At 32.3% G+C, this 24,512-nt stretch overlaps 1 protein-coding gene across 4 annotated transcripts in view; it reads right to left on the bottom strand.

Annotated features, from left to right (window-relative positions):
* LOC118187558 (uncharacterized) overlaps positions 1-24,512 on the bottom strand; it is a 338,262-nt gene that overhangs the window by 221,365 nt on the left and 92,385 nt on the right. The window contains exon 2 of one of the 4 annotated variants that reach the window (XM_085808464.1): positions 10,931-11,086. The exons of the other annotated variants lie outside the window; for them this stretch is intronic. The gene's annotated coding sequence lies outside the window, so the exon portion shown is untranslated. The remainder of the gene's footprint in view (positions 1-10,930; positions 11,087-24,512) is intronic. 4 annotated transcript variants of the gene reach the window in all.

Genomic DNA, 24,512 nt, shown 5'->3' with positions numbered 1-24,512 from the left:
TTACAGTCATTATTGGCCCCGTCTAGGGAATCCTCACTGTGTTTTATGTGATTCATTTTGACAATTTTCAATAGTTATCTTCGTTCTCATATGTCACGTTGGGGTGGGATTTAAAATCACTCAAACCCTCGAAAAGGGGACCAGGTGTCGTGTTGATAAAAAAAAAGTCGTGGGTCAAATAACCGCCAAACTGTGCCTCTCTAAAAGAGAGCCATCTTAATCTGCTATCCTGTATCAGTCGAGAAAATAGAAAACTGAAAATCATTCGTATAAATTGCTAAATATAAATAAAAAATGCAGATAAATGTGAAAAGTATGAATTTAGGAAGTTTTTAATTTCTTCATGTATCACAGCAGATTTATTATTGCAAACCATTTTTCTCTAAACTAATTTACATTAAGGAGCATCATCATCAAACTTTTTACAAGGGTATTTACTTTCTAAATGACATTAATACATACACACGATTTAAACTTGTACATGATTAAGGCCTATCGAAATCATAAATAATATGTGAGGTTGCATGTATATTCGACACGTTCGATTGAAAGAATCGAAAGATCGATTTGACATTTAAGACAAGTCGCGAATATATGAACATTCGTGACGTCTTAAAAATAAGTTCCTTCACAGAAAATAACGTTCATAACAAGATTTTTTAATTTTATAAATTCACATTTTAGTCTGAACTTTTAACTGATATTATAGGTCTATATATGTATATAAGAAGAGAAAGAGGCCTGGTAGGAAGGTTTAACCTTCATTGGAAAAGTGGAATTTTACATAACTCATATACTCAGATCATTTAGGTGATTTAGATCACTTATATAACATTATAAGGTATATTCTCTCTCCTTTTCATATATACATACACATGATTTTCATGGTGAAAATAGAAGCACGCTCGACGCATAATTGGAAGGTCTGGAGTTCGAATCCCAGCAAGAGTAATTGCTGATTTCTTCCAATTTCCTGAATTAGAAAAAATTCTGAAATAAAAAATAAATAAAAATAATATTAGGTATAATGTGATTATCGGGACCCGAACTCGGCTTAACCGAACGCATAGAACTTTAAACTGTTAAAGTGTGCTTGTTTCTTTTCCAAGCAATTTCTTCAATAAAAAGATGAAACAAGCTTTTTAAATGTAGTTTCTTAATAACTAGATAACAATCAAGAGAAAGTAAATGAAAGTAACATCGAAGCTAACAAGCTATGAAATCCAGAAAAATCATCAACTAACATCTTTGATTTTACTTGAATTTTCCAAATGGAAATCAAACTTTCCCAAATGGGAAACAAACCAAATGGGGAAAATTTTCCAAATGGGAATCAAGTGAACAGACGTATTTTCTGGATGTCTCTACTAAAAGAATTTTTTTATTCAAAAAATTATCGATTTTTTAGTGTCTTCTTGAAACTAGCGCATATAGATTTTTTGATATTCTAGATGGAACGAAATTTGAAATTTAGTTACATTTTTAAGGATAAATCACAGGCTCATTAAAATACGTGTACCTGAAAATCTGGTTTTGAGAAGTCTTAACCCAAAATATACACTGAATATTAAATATCTGGATCTTGGGTTTGAAAATATTAAACCAGTCTGAAAATTTATCTCGGTGAAGCTGCTTTTGGATTCGATAAAAAAAATGCCCAAGAAAGTATCAGTAACTTCAGTTTCTATCTTCAGTAAGTTTTCTTCAATATTTATATACGTTTATCTGCAAATGGCATTTGAAATCAGATAGGAAAATTCGTATAGTAGATGTCCGACGAAAAGAGATGAAGTAACAAATTATTGAAAATAAGTGAAAAAAGTAACATAATAATTAAACATGTAAATGCGTTTAATCAAATTATATGTAAAACTACTTAGATTTATATTTACGAGTACTAAAAATTCCAGCTAAGAAATCTGTCACTTTCAAGCGTCTTAATATGTTATTAAGTTTGTAATAGTGTCTTAATTATGTTATTAAGACATAACGAAGCTTTCAAGCGAATAGTATCTTAATTATGTTACTCAGACTAAGGATTAATTAAAAGCTATTCACATGTATATCACTAAGTTGGAAAGAATTCCTAAATTCTATCCATTTTGTCCCTATTGGATTATTTTCCAAAGTGAATGACTGCGTAATGATGTCATGTTTTGATTTTGACACTATAGCAATTGAAATTTTAATTTCTGAGTTAACAAATATTGATCATAATGCTAAGTCATTTCTTTGACTCTTAAACAATAAATCATTTAAATGGTTATTGAGTTATCAAAACTAATACTGATTTTAAATTTAATTTAATTAAATACATAACAAGCTTGCCCAGCATTCCATTGAATTTCCATTTAACTAAAGATCAAAGCATTCATGTAAAACGGAAATCTTAGAAATGTGAATCAATATATTTTTTGTTTTGCAAATGCATTTTTTCACTGAATAATTAAAATAGCGCACTGGATCGAAATCTATACAACATAAGCACTAGTAAAGGCTTGATCTGCTTATTTAAATAAGATAAAGTGTACGAGGGCATATTCTAAGAATATGGATTATTTTGCAGGGGACTTTCTGAAGAAAACTGGTTTGCATTTACGTCACACTTGGAGAAAACCAAGAAAATACAAGATCGAACAAGGTATGTCCAACAGTCTTTACCACTCGGCCGCATGTAAGGAATGATAAAACACATTATTATGAAAGCAAGCTGTTAAATCAAATTCACTATTACAATATTACTATTATTCACCACCGCTCGGCCGCTGGTGGGCACATGGTTCACCAGCGGCCGAGCAGTAAAGTAGCTAAGCACTGGGCTTCGAAAGCTCAGCAAACAGGCTGGTTGCATTGGCGTTTTCGTGGTTTGCCCATGTGTGATCGATATACGAATAAGTTTTCGCTAGAAAGTTCTTCAGGAAATCCACCCTTCCCTTAGCAGATAGATGTTAAGTTTAAATTTAGAATATTAAGGATCACATATGTGTCTAACATATGAGCTTCGGTTAAGTCGACATTAAGGATCGCTGAAAAGCTGGCTAACCAAAATTGAGACACCCATATAATTACACAACTCCAGTCGAAATCTGAATAGTAGCCTAATTAGTAAATATAAAAATTAAACGTAATAAGCTTTTTAATTTCGAGCAAATATGGAGTATTATTAGTTAAACATCTCAATTTATACTCATAATTTAGTATTTTAAAGACTAATGGCTATTTATGGAATTTACTTTTGTGCAGAAGCATAGTGCGAATGAATCTTACTCACTTTGCTCAGACCCACTAGTGTTCAAATGGTAAAAGCCTCAAAACTCCGACAGTTTGTGTCGGGTACACTACCTGTGGTTGAATGATTAGAGGTATGGGATGCACGTAGCCTCTTGAATGCACTAGAGAGCTCAGTTCAGTTCTGAAGCATGAAAAGTGTTTTTTGAAAGTTCATTCTTATGCCCGTATACACGAGAAAACGAAGTTGCTTAGGGACACTGCAAAGTCTCCCTCACAGACATGTCGTCTGACAGCATTTTGTCTACCCTGGATTTTTTTGTAAGTTGCTCTGAGCTACTAAACCATCACAGCAGTTAAAGTAGATAAAGTTTTTATATCTAATAGGAGACCTCCATCGATCTCACAACAATTTTCAAAGTTTTCAATACCTTTATTTTTCAGAGCTTAATTTTTTAATAAATTGTAATCATAATAATACTAATAATAAACGCTGGCTTATTAACAGACAGAAAGTAGCAGTGATTAAAAACGCCTAGGGAAAAAAATTTAAGTACGAAAAGTAAATAAAAACCGATAATTAAAAAATAAAATTAATGAAAACAATTAATTGTGAAATGTGATATACAGGGTTATTCAGAATTCATCATCAATATTTGGTGGGGAGGTAGGGAATATGAAAAGAAGGAGATTTCACATAGGAAATTATGGGCGCAGACGAACGCGGGCGCTGTGTGTACACAACTTCCATACATAAGCACAGCTGTTTGACGTGTGCAGCCAGTCGTCATTCGAATAGGTGACATTGCAGAAGTAACATGAACAGGTATACGTGGAATGAACTTTCATATATGCATGTAAATGCCAGGCATATTCCAGAAGGTCCGGTTGTCCATGGAACGCCGGTGTGAGTCATGCATTCTAGCACATGGTCAGCACCTCTTGTAATTCTGTAAAACCGATGCAAAGAAATGTTACATGTAACATAATAAATGTTTTTTTCTTACTACTTCCTTTTTATCTGTTCTTTTCATCATTGAACTGGGGTCATTTTGCTACCCTACTACATGGCATATGCGCCCATGTATTCCTATGTGAAATCTCCTTCTTTTTCTATTCCCTACCTTCCCACCAAATATTGATGAGGAATTCTGAATCACCCTGCATATTATTATCCATAGATATATATATATGAAGAAGAAATTAAATGGATTACTTCACATAAAGCATAAAATGCAACATACATTGCTGATAATTACATTCATAATAAAGCATAATTTTAAGTACATGAAAGAGGAAAAACAAATTTTATCACTTTATATAAATAACGTAAAACGTAAATAACGTAAACGTATAACCTGATAATTATATTTACATAATTAGTATAAAATTATTATGTAAGTGAGTACATAATATAAAACTTTATGCAGAATAATCATACTATAACTTAAATCAGCGTTTCTTAATTTTTTGATCCTGGCTTCCTTCCTTACTATACATTTAATGCAACATTCTGTAAATAGAGTATTTGCAACAAAAATGACAATTATTCTAAATAATTATTATTTTCTTCAAAACGTAATTTCAAAACTAAGCCAAAAATTCTAACTCAAAATAATATATTCCAACAGGCCTTTTTTAAATTTTAATTTTGATGAGTGGCGCTGCTTTTTATTATCATAGATGCATTATATATTAGGTTATGGATGAAAGTTTAGTTTTCATGTCATGTTCGGCAACCATTCTGTTACGGTATTTATTTTTTGTCGACACAATTCCATGATACTTTTTACGTAGTTGCACATGGTAAAAGTTCCAATACATAATTTTTGACAAGTTTATGATATTCATCTTTTAAACTGCACAAGAATTCCACTAACGGCATTAATTTAAATTATTCTTGCAACGATGAATCAGATGTCATTTAAATAAAAATTTCGTATTCTTCTGCTGACATGGTCAAAGTTGTGGTTTGACAATAAATAGGTTTTCTATCTACAACTCATTTTCATATTGAATCTGCTGTTCATTTTGAAAATACTAATAATTAAAAGCTTTACTTAAACCTTTCATGTTGTAAGGATCTTAAGTTTTACTAACGTTTATTTTATTTTAAATCTTTACTATCACTTCTTATTTTCTACTTCCGGCCAGAATTATAAGCGTTAAGGTTTTTATGCAAAGTTTGTCTGGCGAACGCCAAGTATTTAAGTTGTGGCTTTTTGCCAAGCGAGAGAGAGGAAGCAGTGAGTCGAAGCAGGCCGCTTACCTTAGAAGTTACGCAGTTGCTTGTTGCCTTCCAGGCCAGAGGTTTTAATCCTCTTGATAATTTTTAAACGTATTGTAGTGTTCGCAGTTCTCTGTACTACATACGCTTCCTGTTAATATAAGGCCAATCTTCCACGTTTATTATTTTAACGTTAAATTAGAGTTTAGTTCTATTTTTATATTTTTACGTTAGACCCCAAGTAGCGGGTCGGTGTATTCCGAAGTACGGAAGTTTTTGTAAAATAGAGAAAATGTGTGATGTATTTACGGCAAAGCACACTAGGGCTATCTGCCTAAGGGGAGGGATGCCTTTCGTGGAGGACTTTCTAAGGGAAACTGGCTCGTATACACGTTACACATGGGGAAAACCACGAAAACACCCATGCAGCCAGCCCGTTCGCGGGATTCGAACCTCGGACCGAACTACCAGTGTTCAGCGACTTTACCGCTCGGCCGCTGGTGGGCCTAAAATAGAGAAAAATAAAGGGTTTTGTATACCCTTCTTGTGTATCCTGTTTACTTCCCACAGTTTTGAACATAGCTTTAGTAAGCTCTCTGTTCCGAGTCAGGTCCTTGCATGTTCCCGAAGAAGGTTAGAAGGAACATTGAACCTGATAAGGTTATAAGGTATTTCTCCCGCCTTCCTAGCGTGCCTTCGTAGTGGTTCTGCACGCTGGGCCGGTATTCCAGATGTCCGTGTTTCGATTTCCGGCGAAGGCGATTGCTCATTTTTCATCTCTCCAGCTTTTCTAAAATTACCTAATGTCTCTTATAATGTGTTGAATAATTTTTCCAATAAATGTGTACCCTGTTTCAACCCTTTCGTCTTCTGAAAAAACTTTTTATTATTGGAAAGCAATCAGAGTCGCCGGAGCGCACATAAATTGTCCAAAATTCTATATTTTTCTTGAAAGCAAAAATGTTTCGTGAGTAGTAAATGTATTTACTTGTTTTCTCTGAAGTTAACCATTTAAATTTTAATGAAATGTTCACTGATCTCTGTAAAAATGTCGCTTAAATAGACAATTAAAGCATCCAATTTCTATCAAATAATCGGCTTCCTAATTCGAAACTGAGTTTTAAAAAAGCGCGCACCTCAACCTTTGGCTTAAAAATACGGGTTAGTATCTTTCCTTGGAGATAACCATTTGAATTCAGTATTGTAAAAGAAGATATGTTAATTCACTTCCCATGTCTTCGCACAGTATTTTTGAATAAACGATTATTTAAGAGCCGAGATTTTATGAAGTTAATAACATTGATGGCGCAATCAAGAGCAATCTTTTAATTTTAGGATTTTTTTGGGGGGCAACAAATGCCTGTTTATGCTTTCTGCCGTGGTTACTAGAACAGGTTTTGACGATATTTTTAATAAGCTGTCCAACCCTGTTAATTATGCCATTCATGGTCTTTGCTCCATCGGCACAGATATCAGTGCTGTTGTCTCATGGTAAATGTGTGAGTAATTATCGAAAAACAAATGTTTGTCTATTATCCTGGTTGAATTGCCTCATAATTTACATTATGGTTCCCGAGATGTGTTTCTTACTTCTAAACTTATGGAAGAGTATGTGTAACACGATGTTAAAATAATCAATAAAGTTTATCACTAAGCAAAAAATTAAAATATACAATGTTCAATCAATTTATATTTTATAACACTCAGAGATACACGTGATTATCAATTTGGCTACTCGCAGCACCCTTTTATATTCAATTATGAGAGATTCCCCTGTAGTTTTAAAACTGGGAACTTTCACTCTATTTTTAGATCTGTGGGAGTCTACATGTGTAGCGATCAATAAAGAAATGAGCAGAGGAATCACCGATAGTGGGCTGGGTTTGACCTAGTTGAATATGACAAAGCACACTAGGGCTATTTGCCTAAGGGAAGGGATGCCCTCGCAGAGGACTCTCTAAGGGTAACTGACAGCGCCATCACAACTAGCGACGTCAGACTGTCGCATTTGTATCGACTATCCAGATTAATAAGTTGAAGCGAGGACTGGTTTTTATTCTGTTTTTTATATAGCAGAGATATTAATTTTACATTTTAAGAAAGGCTAACTTAATAATATTTTACGTATAATAATAAAATAACGTAAAATTACTACTTGTTACGTTTAAAAATTTTAATAATTTTTGTATTCACATAACTCTGTTAATCGCAGAAATAAGACATTTATTTCAGTAGAAAAAAAAATCAGAAAAGAACTCAGCTGGATTTAAACTCTTAATCTGCTGGTTCGCAGAAAACATAAACACTTCAGTAAATGCGCAAAGCGATCGAGCCAGTTAGAATTAGCCCAAATGTTAAAAATCAATTAATAAAAAATCGGAAATATAATCAAATGCAAAAATACGATATATTAAGCTTTCCTTGTTTGTTAGACTTCTCGCAAAACAAGAATATAGTAATCCCTTTAATCAGGAAAAGATATTCCGACAGATTTAATTAAAAGCTAACAAATTAGTTTTAGTTAACGCTATGTTCGAAGAAGATTTAGTAAACGCTCTAGAGCTTACAATAGCAAATCATTTGTGTCAAGGTGAGAAAATACTCTATCAAATCGAAATAAGGATCCAAAAGAAATACTACATTATAAATTAAATTTGTTAGAGTAATAGCAAAAAATCCAAGGGCTCCACGTGTTATTCAACAAGCTAAACGCTGGGAGTACCTGCTATTGCTTTTCGGACACAGGATCTCCATATACAGATTCATTGATTTTCATTCGCCAAATTTGTCTCCTGTGACAATGTATCCCGTTATGTGAAATTATCATGATTCCCGGTGTAGGAGTCGCAGACATGTATCTGGAGTACTGGAGGTATGTTTCCCAATAGAGATGGACGAGAGCAGGCACCGCAGACGTCCAGAAATATATTTTTCGGAGATATGTTTCCTCGTGGAGCCTTTAGAAGGCCGCTACGAAGTTATCCCTAGGTTTTGGCATGGTAGGCGTTTCGTGCTTTACTGTAAGTAATTAATCAACTTGTGGCATTTATGTTCAAGTCTTACTAACGAAATATTATTTAATTTACTTCTTTCCATCTTGCCGCTTTTCTCTACGAATTTCTTTGATTCTAGAATTTACATATGAGTGGCAAGTAGTTTTACTATAAAAGCTATAGAAAAGTTTAGAAATTTACTAATTGAAGTGGGAGAGTTTGTCTTGCAATCTGATTCCAGGCTGATTAAAGTTTGTTGTCGACGCTAATGAGGGTTTGTTGTGAGTATTTCAGATTGAGGTTAGATTCTTTTTGCTAGTTTGAGTTTGAATTTCTTTCGCTGTCTAGGGAAGCTTGTAGTCTGTAGTCAGATTAAGTCTCAACTCTTGAACTCACACTCATTGCTGAAAGAAAGCTTTGAGTTTAAACCAGGTCCAGAATTTCTGGTAAATTTATTTTTCTATATTTTAATTTAATACCTCACAAATGGTGAGGTAGAATAAACTTGAAATAATTTCATTATGTGTCTGTTTGTTGTTTGGTTATATGCTTTGGTTATGATAATTCACCTCACAGAATATTGTCATTGTATTGAACCAAGCTAAGTTGTTTACAATCCACAGCAACGAAACACAACGGCGAAAGTAAGTGAGCGAAGTAGAATAAAATTCAAAATGTTCAATTCAAAGAAAGGTAACTGCTTAAAATTACATTTACATAAAAAATGCAACGAAGAAATCTGCCATGTCTAACTAAATGATGTTTTAATTACGCAATAACAATATTAAGGCGACGGCCAAATTATTTATTTGCTTTTTGGGTATAGCAGCACAGCTTTTACGTACAATGAAGCAGCCTTGTGATCATTTGTCTTTATATTCAGTGAAAACTCTGTCACGCAAGTAGTCTGCTTTGTCACGAGATCCATCAGTTAATACTCCGCAAAAATAAGCTGCTTCCGAATTATCAGTTCTTTAGTTGAAGGTAGTAGGAAAGATAATAACCCACAAAAACTAATGGCGTTCCATAAAATTTCACATTAATGAAACAGAAAATGGATTTATCGACAAACACATGAATTTTTAGAAGCAAATTAATTCAATTTAGGAGAAAATTATGCAATAACAACACAAATTTATATAAAATACTAAGCATCTAAATTAGTACGAATAATTTCTTTGCATAGTATATAAATTATTTTCCAATTAGATTGTAAATACATTTCCTCATTTAAATTCATGGATCCAAGTAAATAAAAACCATTTCTAAGTAAATTTGTTTAAACTGTACCTATTTAGAAAACGGCAGCCCAATATACACTTCTGACAGTTGTTAAAGACGGATCTCAGAGTGCTCAGACGACATATGCCCACCATAAAGTGCAGTGAAGTTTTCCACACATTATGTCAAGCTTTGTAAAATATTATCCAGCGACTACTGAGGCAATTCATTCCAGTCGGTCTGTGCATGGATGAGATTGGAGAATATTTTGTTCGTTGGAGAATATTTTCAATCAGCAAATCCCTTTCTTATAGCGTTCAGTGGAGTTTAAATTTGGAGAATGTGCTGGCCATAATAGGCGTTGAATATTTCTATTGCTAATCTAAATCTTTAAGATTGAGTGTTTTATGGCATTTCGTCCATGAAAACGAATATTACTGAAAGCACCACAGAAAAGGTGACTATGAAGCAGTAGAACATCGATGTATCGTTGACCGGTCATACTCTAAGTTGCAACCACATGTAGAGAGATGCTGTCATTGATCATAATGCCGGCCCGTACCATGATACTATATCTCGGATTTCGGTCCCTTTCCTAGATATTTTCCGGACGATAAACAGTACCAATCTCAAGCCAGATCAAATGGCGCCCATATAATCCTATGACAGACTGCATCTACTCTCATCTGAGCAAGCCCAGTCTTATCCTGACCAACTGCGATGGTCACAAGACCCTTGCATATGGGCGGTAAGGTAATCTCAGAATACACCCTTTTTACAGGTCCTTTTCTACCAAACATATGACTGCATTTTTGCGGAATTTCCAATGCCAGGTGGCAGCAAGAAATTAATTCGCCACCTGTTTAGCTGTGATGCACCGTTTCCTTCTTGCAGAGAGGGCAATTTGCATTCTCCTGTAGATGTCGTACATCTAATAAGACCTCTCCGTGATGTTCGCTACACGTTACAGTAGTTTAAAGGCTTTCAACAGCGTGGAACAACTCTGTGGGCAATGTTGAAGTACTTGGCCAATTCTGTTATTTTTCGCCCTTCTTCAAAATTCCAATGATACGACCACCAGTAAAATTGTCTAGATGATATCAGAAAGACATACTGAAACTTTCAAGATCGTCAGTTAAATCTTTCCTTAAAACTGTCACACTTGATGCAACAACTGCCCGTGCGCATCAAATCCTTAAACCTTTTATGAGAGCTAGTACGTAATGAACAAGTAAGGGAATGATAATTTTTATATACACACCTCTTCTTACAGCATTCTACACTTCTATTGCTGTTTAGGTTTCCAAATTTTGCTTCCTTTCATTTTCTGGTTGCTGTGTGTGATTTTGTTTGCTGTGTTTAGCAGTTGTCAAGCAGTGAACCTGTATTTCTACTGAAGTATGCAGAAGTAGATGCACTATACATGAAAAGAAAAATCTAGTTTTAAATGAAAGAGATGATAATGTACTACTAAAGTAAATTCTAGTATACAGGTGGAATATAAGTAATACACTTAAATAATATATAACATTGAAAATATTAACAAGAGCAAAGTGCTAATATTTGAAACAAGCAGTTACATTATTCCCACATATACTGGTTGAAATGTAAGCCTTTTAACTCTAACTGCATTAACAAGTTGAAACTTTAACTGAATTTGTCCTCTTCTGCAGCCACGCTTACCTTACGGGAAAGAACAACACCGTAAAGCAAAAAGCAGCTATGTGTAAATTTCCATGACTTTTAAAAATTCAGAAAACGCTTAAGAAATTATGCTAGCTAGCAATCAAGACTTTAAGCAACGACTGAGCTATTTTTCGTGCATATCCGTTTGAAGAACTTTCGAATAAGAAAAATACACTGATCCAATATCCGGAAAGTATCCACGAGAAAAAAGAAGCAATACCCTTTTGTAGATTAATTTGCTGATAAATATTCTTGACAGAAGTTCAGAATGAAAGTTATGAAATGCGAAAGCAATCTGACTGCATAGTTAAAAGGATGAATTTTCCTTTGATCAAATTCCTTTGATCAAAAGTTTTAATTGATAGTTTTATTTTGAAACAGAAACTATCTTAAGTTAATTGCTCGCTGGTGCTTCAGTAGATTCTAGCAGTCTAACAACGAGAAGTAGAAGATCGCATGATTTCGTATTCCAGCAAGAATTCAAATCTTTATAATGCGTAAGGTTAATTTCATGGCTTTGACTATTTTGAATTTTTATTTATGCGCAAAAAACATTAAAATTACTTAGATTACAACAAATTATTTGCATTCTATTTCAATGTCCTTTATTTATTGCAAGACTTGGATGTATAACAAAGTCAAAATTTGCTTAGCAATAGGTTATAAGTATTTTAAGCTTTACTAACGTTTATTGTATTTTAAAACTTTACTCTCCCCTCTTATTTTCCACTTCTGGCCAGAATAAACGCGGTTAGTTTTAGTTATGCAAATTGAGCTTGCAAACTGTTAAGTATTTAAGTTGTGGCTTTTAGTCAAGAAGGAGTTAGAAAGAGAGACGTCGCCACCTTACTTCACGCACGCTATTCAGTCAGTTGCTGTCCGCCTTTAAGTCTAAAATTTATTCCTCTTGATACTAAAGATTTCCAGCATTCTGCGTACTACATACGAAAAGATTAAAAGACCAATCTTCCCATTACTAGTCTTTGTAAAGTATTTCAGTTTAGCTCTTAAATTGAGTTAGTTTGTAGTTCTTATTTTTACGTTTCAGACCATAAGTACTGGTCTTTGTATCCCGAAATGCGGGAACAGCTGTAAACTGTGAAGAATAAAGGGTAGTTAAACCCTTCCCACTTGTTTTTATCTCCTACACTTTCAGGAACATAGTTTTGAGTAAACTCCCTGTTCTTACTCAGGACTCTAGTATATACGCAAAGGCAAAAAGAAGAAATAGTAGTCCTGATAAGGTTAAAAAATAGTAGTCCTGATAAATGCAAATAGATATATTCTGTCAGTTCTTATTTCATTAAAGTTCTTATTTCATGATTAGTGTCATAATTTATACTAATACCATTCTTCAAAAGCCTTCATTACTTTTGTTATTATCATTCCTTAAAAATCAGATGAATTCATTCATTCTATTTAATATGTACAGATTTATTCCTGCGTCTTTATAAAGGTATACACTTTCTATAACACCAGTAGAGTTCTATTCTTTTCAACTGCAGTTGTTTTTGCTACTCAAGATTGATTAATTCTATGATGAATCATTTCTAGATCTAAATAATTGCATGCTTTTAAGTAATTTCATCAAAATATCTTTATTTTAAAAATATAATTCATATTTATTATTACTAATGAATTGCATGTCTATGCTAATCTGTATCCATCCTGAAAAACAAAATCAGATAGAGTAACCATATATTTTATTACTTTTGTATTATCTTTTATGAAAATCATTTTATAAATTTAAAGATGAGTTTATTTAATTTCAGATTATTATTAGCATATTTAGGATGAAAACACTTTTTGAGGTTCATAGAGTTTTAATTTAAGCTCTTAATTTAGAATATAGAAAACTCTCGCATACTTGAGTAATAAAGTGTAAAGAGAAGATTAAAGAGAAATACTTAATGGAGTTCTTATGCTAAGCAGCTTGAAATGTTAAGAAATATTTACTGGGGTTTCTTTCTCTCACTCAACAGAGTTTTCAAATCTCTCCAGAAAGAGTACGAAGTCTGACTTCACCTGCTTTGATTAAAAACACAAAAATTGTTTCCTTGGAAAACTTTTGGAAAGCCTGTTTTCCAAGATTCATTTTTTTTAGTTTAGCTTCATTCATGAATTTTATAGGTTGAAATACAGAATTTGAGAAAATTAACTTTACTAAAAATGGAAGCAAATGACATTTAAACATTTTCATCAATAAATTACATTCCTCTTTCCCATTATTTTTGGTAGTAATATATCTATAAATTAGAAAAAACGTGCTTTAGTTTTGGTATGCAATAGTCTAATAGGTCACGTTAGCTTATGTGGATGTGCCAAAGCACACTCGTTGCCTAATGGGAGGGCTACCTTACAGGAGTATTTTCTAGGGGAAACTGGCACGTATTCAAGCTAAGAAGAGGAAAACCACAGAAATATCCATATAGCTAGACAATTTACCTGTGATCGCGTCCGAATCAAATTAACAGTATTCAGCTATTTTACCATTCAGCCTCTGGTGAGACTGGAACAAGCTGACAGAAACTGCCTAAAAATGGATTGCAATTTCAAAATAAATTAATACGGGTGTGAAAAGGATTAGTGAGCGATTTAGAGAACGTTACTGCGCTTGAACCAAATAACCGACTACTTTTAAAAGGCCCGGCTTCTTCCATCTCATATTTAAAAGGATTACTGGTATTGCGTTTGTTAAATAGTGATCAATGTGCATGCATTCGTTAATCTTTTAATCCTACTCTTACTTCTATTCACACTTTGTCTGGCGAGTAGTATATCATCGAAGTAAAACAAAAAGAGAAGAAGAAGAAAAATGAAAAAAAAGAAAGAAAGCGGTTAAGAAATGCGTTAAATCATTAAAAAAATGTGTTAGGCACGATACGGGACCCCCCCTTCTTCTCAGTCGTTCTTAAAGTCGAGTATTATTAATAATTTAATGCTAATGTTTCCTCAGTTAATTATCATCATAATCTGGAGATCATTAAAATAAATTTACTTTATATATTGTTAGATGTAGTGCGTTTTGATTTATTATCCGTTTCATTTAACCCCACTTGCAAGCTTCATCACCTTAAAATGTTACTTTAATGAAGTCTGCTTCTTAACAAATTAAAATTAGAACGGGAAAGACTAACATATATTTTGCAGAATAGATTTTTTGAATCCAAACGGGATAAACTGAAGTGATCTGTAAGTTTCAAATTAGTTTAATATTTATTGTAATCTAAACCTTGAACTTCAGAGCAACTGCCTCTCCTTATTGATTATTTTAATTGAAATCTTCATTTTAGTTTTCTGAATGGAGTTTGCGTTAGTCTAAGAAAACCAAATTAGTCTATACTCACATTTTTTAAATTATTTGCGCAGAAATTAGCAAATTCAAATTTAAAAATTCATAATATAACAAATATATTTGGATCGTCCGTTAATGATATGGGCTAAGCTGAGTAGACAGAACATAATTTACTCAGGCTCTCCTTCATCTTGTCAAAACTGCATAGTCAGACGCAACAGTTACTGGCACGTTATCACGCATTGCTATTGATGCAGGTCAGTGAGACTGTGGAGCACCTATTGAGCACAAATTTTACATATTTTCAAATCTTCTTGAATTATCCTCTGTCGAGTTCTTCTGAAAATACCCGTTTCACAAAACATCTCATCCAAGATTATGCTTCGATTTTGTCAGTATCAAATTAGGCACTTGCTGAACTGCTGTTACTGTATGCTTTACTATTGATTTATCACTGCTCATTTCAGTCAAAGAGTTCCTTTTACTACACTTTGATAGAAGAATGACTCGGTCGAACTTGAACGTCCAGGGATATAATTTAAAGTTCGAATATCAGTCGGCGGAAAAGAATAAGATTCCATATGCAGTTTCGAAAATAAAGATGAACAAGGTCAGAAATAAAACCAGTTGCAAAATGTTAAGGTCTTGTTAACATCTAACACTCATTATAGAATTACAGAGGGATCCAAATTTTGGAAAATCTATGAGTATTTAAGCGATCCAAAGAATTTTTAGGTTGTAAATGAGGCAAAATTTAAAAGTAATACTGAGCATTGTTTTCTTCCCTCCGTTACAGTAAACTGCTGTATCACACAGCTAGAAACGTGGTCCCGTCCAGAGCCATCCAGATCCAGAAATGTGAGGAGAGAGGCAGTATTTAAGTAGTTAATCAGAAATAACTCTCCTTTTGTTATAACACTTGCCTCAAGGACTTCTGGAAACACCATTTTAATATTTACTTTTGCTTATTTCTCATTAATAATACCTGACAGCAAGTGACTTATAGGATCATGAATTTGGCACTAAGGGAACTGTAGCCAAACTGGGTTAAAGGCGAAGAATTTGGCCTAGTACATTTTTTTTTTGTTTTTGTTTTGTTGTTGTTGTTGTTATCAGTAATATTGTGTCTCTAGATGCAGCAAAGAAAGGCGTTTGTGGAAGAAATATCTTAAGAAAAGAAGTAAGAGTGGAAACTTATCTTAATTTGTGAATGCCCAAAATTTGTACACATTGCGAAAAGATGCAAGGTTTTTACGTAACAATATGACCCTGATAACGCTACAGCATGAGCATTTCCAATGACAGTGCCATGTCTTATTTTGGAAACATTTTAGGTCGTAGATAATGAAAACTTACGACAAATTTTGGATAAAACAGAGACCTACATTGAGTCTTAAACTGAGTGGGTGTTAGAGACACAGATTAAAGAAGATACTTCATAAAGACAGTTACATGACGTTTTAAGAGAAGAAAGTTTCGCATCCAAGCAAAAATATTCGCCATCATTTCCTCCTTATGCGGTCCATTCTTCTTCCCACAGTTACAGTAAAATTAAAGTTTTCTTTATATAATTTGTTCAGCAACTCTGTTTATCTTTTTTGTTTTATATTTAATGATTTTCAATGTTTTAGTTTATGAACTTGTGCACAAATTACAGTTGTAAAGTAAAAATAAGCAAACATATGTGGGCCAGAAAGGAACGAATGCATTTTAGATTAATTCATATGGGGAATATTGTTTAGGCTTAGATAATTTCTGTTGTTGAACGGCCTTTAGGAAAGAATTAAATTCGTAAACCGTGGTTTCAATATATTGATCTATTAAATAAAGCTCGGTATTTTGTAAAACCTCCTTCTTATTCGATTGGAATTATAATGGCAAAGCAACAATGGAAAAATGATAATTTCACTGCAGACCGAATTATTCTGAATTGACCTTCTTTGAAATCCATCAATGACAATGCTCTTGAAAGTGAAGGCTTTTATACCTATACGAATAGATCAAATCAATAAGATCACGGTATATTGATATTTCGAAATGAGCTCAAATTTCTGCGAGCAGGCAAGCTGCAAGGAAGTTTTCGTGACTTTTCCCAAGCGTAGCTCGAATATGAGTCAGTTTCCCTTCGAAACTCTTTTACGAAGGTATCCGTCCCCTTAAGCAGATAGCTTAGCTGGCTCTGCTATAATCCAATTAAAAACGAATTCAATCACATTTGGCGGTAAAGTGAAATATGTTTATGAGAAAACTTATGTGCATCAAAAATAAATTGGAAATGCTTTTTCCTTTTATAACTGTAGGGCTTCTGTTAAAGCTATTAGACCACAACATGTCAAAAACCGAAAATCAACACCTGTCAGATTACTGTAAAATATTTTCATCACAGGGTAAAAGAATCATGATTGATATCTTCTCGCTGCGGGAAAAGAAATAATGAAGAGTTGGCTAAGAAACGAAGATGCTGTGCAATTAATAGACAGAAAAATCTTCCTATTAATCAACAAAATTATTTATCAGTGAACTGCTAAAGTTACATCGCTATAATAGTTCTAAGCAAAGAAAGTCACATGGCTAAATAATCTTAAGGATACTTCAAAAAATCCAGGAAAAAGATATCTGTTGACCACGACTTCTTAATAAACTACCTTAGCTGAGTTGGTATTTTAGCGCATCCTTTTAGCATGCTATGCATATCTATCTACTGCATGAATGAGACACACCCAAACTGTCTTTCATTCAGAATATGCTTTATCTGGGGCAGATATTGGGAATCTAGAGCTGCAGTGGACAAGCACGCTGTGCTCTTGTTTGCATTATACTGGATTGAATTACTTTATATCTAACGTTCTTATATCTTTATGCGTATCCTTTTATCCGTTGTGTTTGAATTACTTTATATGTAATGTTTTTATATCTTTATGCGTATCCTTTTATCTGATGTGTTCTCTCAACTTCCTACCAGCGAAAATAGAAGGAAAAGTTATTTAATTTTCTTCTCTTGCTATGGAACATAACTGCTTCCTTATTTCATGTTTTCGGGTAGCTTGGTATTCAAAGTATTTTAAGGTTGTACAGTAATACAGTATATTTTAAGGTTGTACAGTTCAGTCCATCTTTGTTTCCATTCTTAATTTTGACATTAGTGTGCTGTATTTGTCTAATCTCAACTCAAACGTAAATCTTTTTTTCAAATTTTCTCATGGTAACTTCTTAAATCTCGTTTTGCTTTCAATAATTTCGGTTTTTACATATAACTAATATTATCACCATTTCCTTCAAAATGTTTTAAATTATTATTTTATTAACTCTTATCATATCCCAAAAGTTAGAGTTTAATACTTCGTAAATATTCTAAAATTAAAAGAATTCGTACCGTAATCATTAATGTTAAAACTTTAAATTTTAGCCACGTTAACACTGAATGTTTTCATACGATGCACATTTTTGTTAAGTCTTGATAGATTAACTATTAATATTAAGTCTTGAACGAAGCGCAAACAAAGAACGAAAAAAAGAAAGAGCGCAAACGGCAGGCTAGACAATTCCAGATTGAAGCGTTAGTAAAATGTGAAAGTTAAGTTTCAACGTAGATTTGTTTCCATGGTATTCCATTAGATAGAAAATTTGCAACGAAAACGAAGCTTGCACAGAAAGAAAAACTGCAATAAGGATATTTTAAATTGATTGTCAAATACTCGCTTAGAGTTAAGTTTTGATTATTATAGCATATAAATATTTGGCAGTAATACTTACTTGCTTCGCAAGTCTATGAAACTTACAGATAATTTAGAAAATGTAACACACATTATCTATAAATACAGCTGAAAACATTTTTTGAATAATATTATAGTAGTTTTGTCTATTTTTAAGTAGATTACAGAATTTTACTCTGAAAATATTCTCAATTTTTTTATGGATCTCATTATTTAATGCCCAAATATCTATAGCTCAATGAGAATCTTGTTAAATTATTTTCAGCCCTGTTCGTCTGTTATATTTGATATAGTTATTTAGTGCATTCTCCATACGCAGGGTGTTATGAGTCATAACTCATCTATTGCTGATAAGTCCCTTCTTGTGTAACTATCCAGTTCTTGATTTATAGATTTTTTTCTCTAAGATTCAACAGAACTTCAAAAAATGCGATTCAAAGGAATGAAAGTATTTCATTCCTAAAATAATAATTTTTACAAACTACGTTTGAATTAATTCTTAGAATTCTAAAAATGGGAAATTTGCCATATAATCTGGGCACGCAATGAGTATGAAAATTTCTACTAAACATAATATGAATGCCATCTGTTTCTCTCTGTTCAATACTTCTCCGTCTCTTGGTCTTTTGACCATAACTTGTGAGTGCTTTATTTTTCTACCTTTGTAACTTTATAGCGTGACATATCGACCTCCCAAAGAGATATTTTTTCCATTAATAATGATTTCAGAATATGCTATTGAAAAATATTCAACAAGAAATGTGCTTGGAATAAAAACATACACCATAAATATCAATAAAATCCTGTCAGATTTCAGAAAATTTAAGAATAGGCTCACGTAAACTAACTTACAAAAACTCACCATTTTATGCAAAGAAAAGTAAAAGTAATCAATGATTCTGTATTTTAATCCGTAATAAGAAAAATCAAGAAAATTCTTATTTCTTTATAATGATCAGAAGATATATAAACCTGCTTAAGCTATAACAATCTATATACAGAAAACTGTAAGATCCTAAGGAAAAAATTCTGAAAGGCTTATCCTTTTTTTTAAATTACATTCTGCATTCATATTTGATAAACATGATATTACTGCTTTTAGTGGCTTTCCAACAGCTGTAAATATCCAGTTCCAATGTGATCTGAAATAAACACTGCAGAAGATGAGACTAAAACGTAGCCGTACAGCAATAAAATTCGTAAAACTTATTTTTAAGTCAGAAAATTTACCTTTTGAGGTTGTGTTTAGCAAGACAGCGATGACTGTTAACACGTATCCAACTTCCCTAATTTGTTTGGAATTTGTATCTAACACAGAAAAGAATTCTGTAACTCTGAAATTTAAATTTTTATGTTATCAGGCCAGAATTGTCGTTCCTGAAATAATTAAAGTAAAGCAGACAATGTATTTGTAAATTAGTAAATGTAATTGGTAAAAAAACTCAAAAGAATAAAACTACTACGATAAAACCCTCAGAAAAATGTATTATTTTTCTGAAGTAAATACACTTTTATCGGAATAAGAAAAAGAACTTTAAAGTTTAATAGCCCATACAATAAAATATAAAAAAACAAGAGAAAGTGACTTCTTACAGTCAAAACGAGCATAAAAAACTTTAATTTTTACTTTTGGAAAGATATTTTCTTGTGTCTCCACCTCATTATTTCTAGAATCCTAATATGCTAAATTGAAAATGGTATCAACATAAAAAGGCCTTGCTTCGCTTAAAAATTCTTCTATACCACCCGTGACATAATGTTAATCTTCCTCATTAGGGAATATGTTGTTATCTGTTAGAGCAGTGAAGTAAATCTTTTGTCCATCAATATATGTCAAACTTTTTTGTATTCATAGTAACAATAATGCAAATCATAAAAATATCTGGAATTTTCGGTCACTTGAGATGCAATTATAGAAGTTAGAAAGGATCAAGTCGAGTTTTTTGGTATAAATTTATCTTACAGCTCCCTTTTTTTCCTCCTAGAAATAAGAAACCAGGTTTCATTTCTCATAATCATAAAATTTAAAATGAGCACACAAAATGTTATGCCTTGAGGTTGCATCTGTCTTTATACTTAAAATATTATGCCTGGAGGTTATGTGTGTCTTTATTCTCAAACTTTTATCTGTTTTTTCATGATTATATAATGCATTTCTTTTGGCTTCGTCTGCTATTAATTTGTAAATTTTGAGACAAAGACGGGCAATTTAAATAAGAAGATCAATTTATTCTAAAAATCCGTTTAAAACTGACTGGTAAAACTTACATTGTATTTTGAAATATAATTTATGAGCCGAATGAGCAGATGATTTTTAACTCTGAGATTTGAGCAGGTAATTTATCGTACTTCATTTTATATCATTCATTCAAAACCCACTCTCCAAACGCGTTGTACTGCACGTCAACACTTTATACGCACAATGCACGCAATTTTGGCTAAAGAGCAGGACTTATTTTAAGGTTAAGATCAGCCTTGTAATCAACAACAAAATCTATCTTTGATAGATTTGTCTTTCTTATTCTACATTCTCTTCCCGAAACTAGAACTACCTCTCAAAGAAATTTTTTCGGATATTTAAGAGATCTGAAGAAATGTAATGTCCGGTCTATATCAAAAAGAGTCCTTTACAAGAACTTTCCTTTCTTTACGTGATCATGTCACTGCTTGTATTAAAAGGAAATGATCATATTTTGAGTAATATATATCATTTAACTTCTGCAGCCTGCTAGCTTTTATTTAACTACAGTCTCGTTATATAATTGAACTTTACATGCTCTTAGCTTTTCCTTTTGGCCACTCCTTTGTGTTAAGCAAAATTTATTAAAATCAGATTATTATCTCCGCATGAATAATTTTTCTTAACTATTAATAGAGCTAAACGTTTATAAAAATTTGCATATTCTCAGTTAATCAGTGCATAATATTTAGTCTCTTTAAATTCTAATAGTTAGCCAAGTGGTTGAGTTTTGCAAAGGGGTGTCCCTTAAATTGAATGAAAAATTATTGCGAAATTTATTTAAAATAGATAAATCTAATCTTAAATGGTTTCGAAAATAGATGTGATTGAAAACGAGATGGTACAACTTTAAACTCTTTAAATTTTTATGATTAAAATCATCACACATTAAATGTGCTACGATAGCTTATATTTTTTGCATGTGTAGGAACTTGAGAATTTGACACATTAATGTTTAGATGTCTTCTTTTCGTAACAATCTCTATTTATGTTCGCAAAATTCTAAATGTCTTCTGTCTGATTTTGTTTTCTTTTCTATAAAATTAAAAGATACTGTTATCAGACTTCTGCATTTTCAAGCATGTAAAAGATCAGATTTCAGAATAAAATTTTATTTAAAATTTTTATTTAAAGACACAAATAAAATTATGAAAATAATGATTCTTTCATAATTATTGTTAAAATATAAAATATATGTAGCTTTGTCCATCGCTTACACTCCCACTGATTTAATTTGTGATTTGATAGATTCGTATTATTTTTCCCACATCGTAACCATCTACAGTTTTGATGTCAAATTTTATAACATATCCTTATTATCTTTTCCCTCTAAACATACGGTGAAAAAAAAAGCACTTAAATCTGCCGTTTTCATCCACTCATTTTTATTGTAGAAAGTAAGATGAAAATATGAACTTGGCATTATTAAATTAAGAACGCCTTTGTTAAACGCCCAAAAAATGTCTTTTCAGAAGGCCTGAATTGTATCCCAGCGGGTGAATAGGGATACGACAGGTCTGTTCATGTTTTCTTTTCCTCTTAGTTGCTCAACGCAAAGACTGCGTTATCAAAGGCGGAAAGTTCAATATTTGCTTAGTTCATTATTAATTTCGTAACGATAACAAATATTGTAACAAAATAAAATTTACAAAAAAAGTCCTGCACTCTCTCCCTACAACTGTTAATGTCGAAAGAAATATTAGTCCTGGAACACGCAACTTCATACTCGCAGTGCTCCAATAAGTATCTGAATGTGTTTACTAAACCTGCACGAGTTCGAGAAAATGTGTATTATTAACGATCACAGTTTGTAAGAAATCTGCACAGAGTATTTACGAAAAAAAAAAGGAATTAATTATATATTTCTCTTTTACTGCTATTTTATCATGGGAAAAAATTAGTTTTTTAAAGAATTTTTTATTATAATGAAATAGACCTCAAAATCGGGAGGATTATTGTCATTTTCGATGTTTCTTAAGAAAACCGTCACACACCAAACGATAAAAGAATACGATAAATCACCAGAAATCTGGCATAACAGTTTCATTAAAATGACTTCATTTATAATTACAAAACCTTACTTGAATATCGCTAGCAATGAATTTAAATATTGTAAAAATTTCTAAATTAAAACGAAAAAAAAATTGTAGCGTTCTTATACTTCATTTAAGTCACTGTAAGCAACTATAATACTATTTGGAAGTATATAATATTAGTTTATCATATTAGCACATAAAAGAGCATTAGGGGCAAAATGTTATGAGCAGTTTTACATCCACGTGAAGCCTAATGCCTGGACGCAAATATGATTGGCCATTTTTGTTTCTAAATATTTAGAATTTATATAACGAAATTCCAATAAACGATGCAATTTTGCTGAGAAAGAAAAAAAATAGCCGTATGTTTTAAAAAAATACTGTGAAGTCTGAAATTGAACTTTTCTGTCTAACTTATAATTTAAACGAATAATATGCCAAAGGGCAGTTATCTAATATTATATCTTAAAAGGTATTTCAAACTTGCAAATTTACTATCATTATGTGCTGTAAGTTTATTTTGGGATAACATTTATAATGCGATGTAAACTGCCAGTGTCCAGAAAAATAAAAAGAGATTATTGATAAATTTTTGGTTTTATAATATACAATTTGTGCTGACATTAAGATTAAAGGAAATAATGACTACTTTATGCGGGAATGTACTGCAGAGATTATTACAATTTTGGATCACGAAGCAAGAAAATTCAACTATACCCTCGCCGTGATTCGAAACATGGTCTTCCTAGTTGAAAATCATAATTGCTTAGGTAATTGCTTAGTTTACAAGAGGAATGAGTGGAAGAATGTAGTAATTCCTTATATTCTTCCCCACTTAAAAAGCGAATGAGTAGAAACACGATAACCAGAAAACCAAATCCAGGAGGTGACAAGTTATCATCCACCACATTTTAATTCCTTCGGCTACTGCAGAAATTATTCCATTTTCGAAACAGGAAACAAACAAAAAAATCAAAAGTGCCTTCATCGAGATTCGAACTATATATATTCCAATGCTAAATGGACGTGGTAATCATTTATACTATAACAGTACTCACTCAGGAATACAGTCATTCTTTACACAATGACGAAAAGAAAATTATATTTCTATGATATTTGAAAGGTAACCTGAAAGTACTTTTCCTGATTATTGTGCACACAAAACTGTAGACATTACTTCTAAGAAAGAGATGAGAATTTTTTATCTTTGATTATGTTACATTTGTGGACAAGCGGCTCTTATCTTCACAGTATCTGAGGTTCTCTATTTTCCACATATTCTTCATGCTAAAGGGAGTTTTAAAATAGATAATTATGGTTAACAATAGTATATATCTCGCACGGATAAAGAAAATACACATAAAAACTTTTTTAAAGTAGATGAGGTGTACATATCTTTATTCTAAATGCTGAAGTTTTCTTACATACAATAATTCCTATTAAAACTAAGCATTTAGCGAGGCCATATGTTTGCATTTGCGAACTACTGAGCTCGGACAGCAAGAGAAAATCTTTCTTAACATCCTGCTTATTAAACGATCGTTTTGCTTCATAGTTCATGAGTACCAAAAAAGCAATGGCAAAACCTTTTATGAAATTCTTCACTCATTCTGCTATGCTGGATAGTTTTATTTTTCCAACGAACTTACGTGTAGTAAATCCAGTAAAATGAACTTATACTACGCCATTGTTAAAACAACAGGTGATGCGAAACATTTTCAAATATTAGGAAAATTATATTAAGCCTTAACGAATAAAAATATTTAGATTGAAATTACGACCGAGATTTCATTGCATTGTGCTGATGTAATAACGCAATGGTAACAGATAGAAAAATAATTGCTTACTCGTTGCACTGCATAGTACCAAAACTC

This window comes from Stegodyphus dumicola, chromosome X1 (assembly GCF_044657685.1).
Source record: "Stegodyphus dumicola isolate Sdum_Otavi_A_Nest chromosome X1, ASM4465768v1".
In the NCBI taxonomy this organism is placed as follows: Eukaryota; Metazoa; Arthropoda; class Arachnida; order Araneae; family Eresidae; genus Stegodyphus; species Stegodyphus dumicola.
The sequence above is the reverse complement of the archived record's forward strand: the minus strand, read 5'-3'. Positions and strand labels throughout refer to the sequence as shown.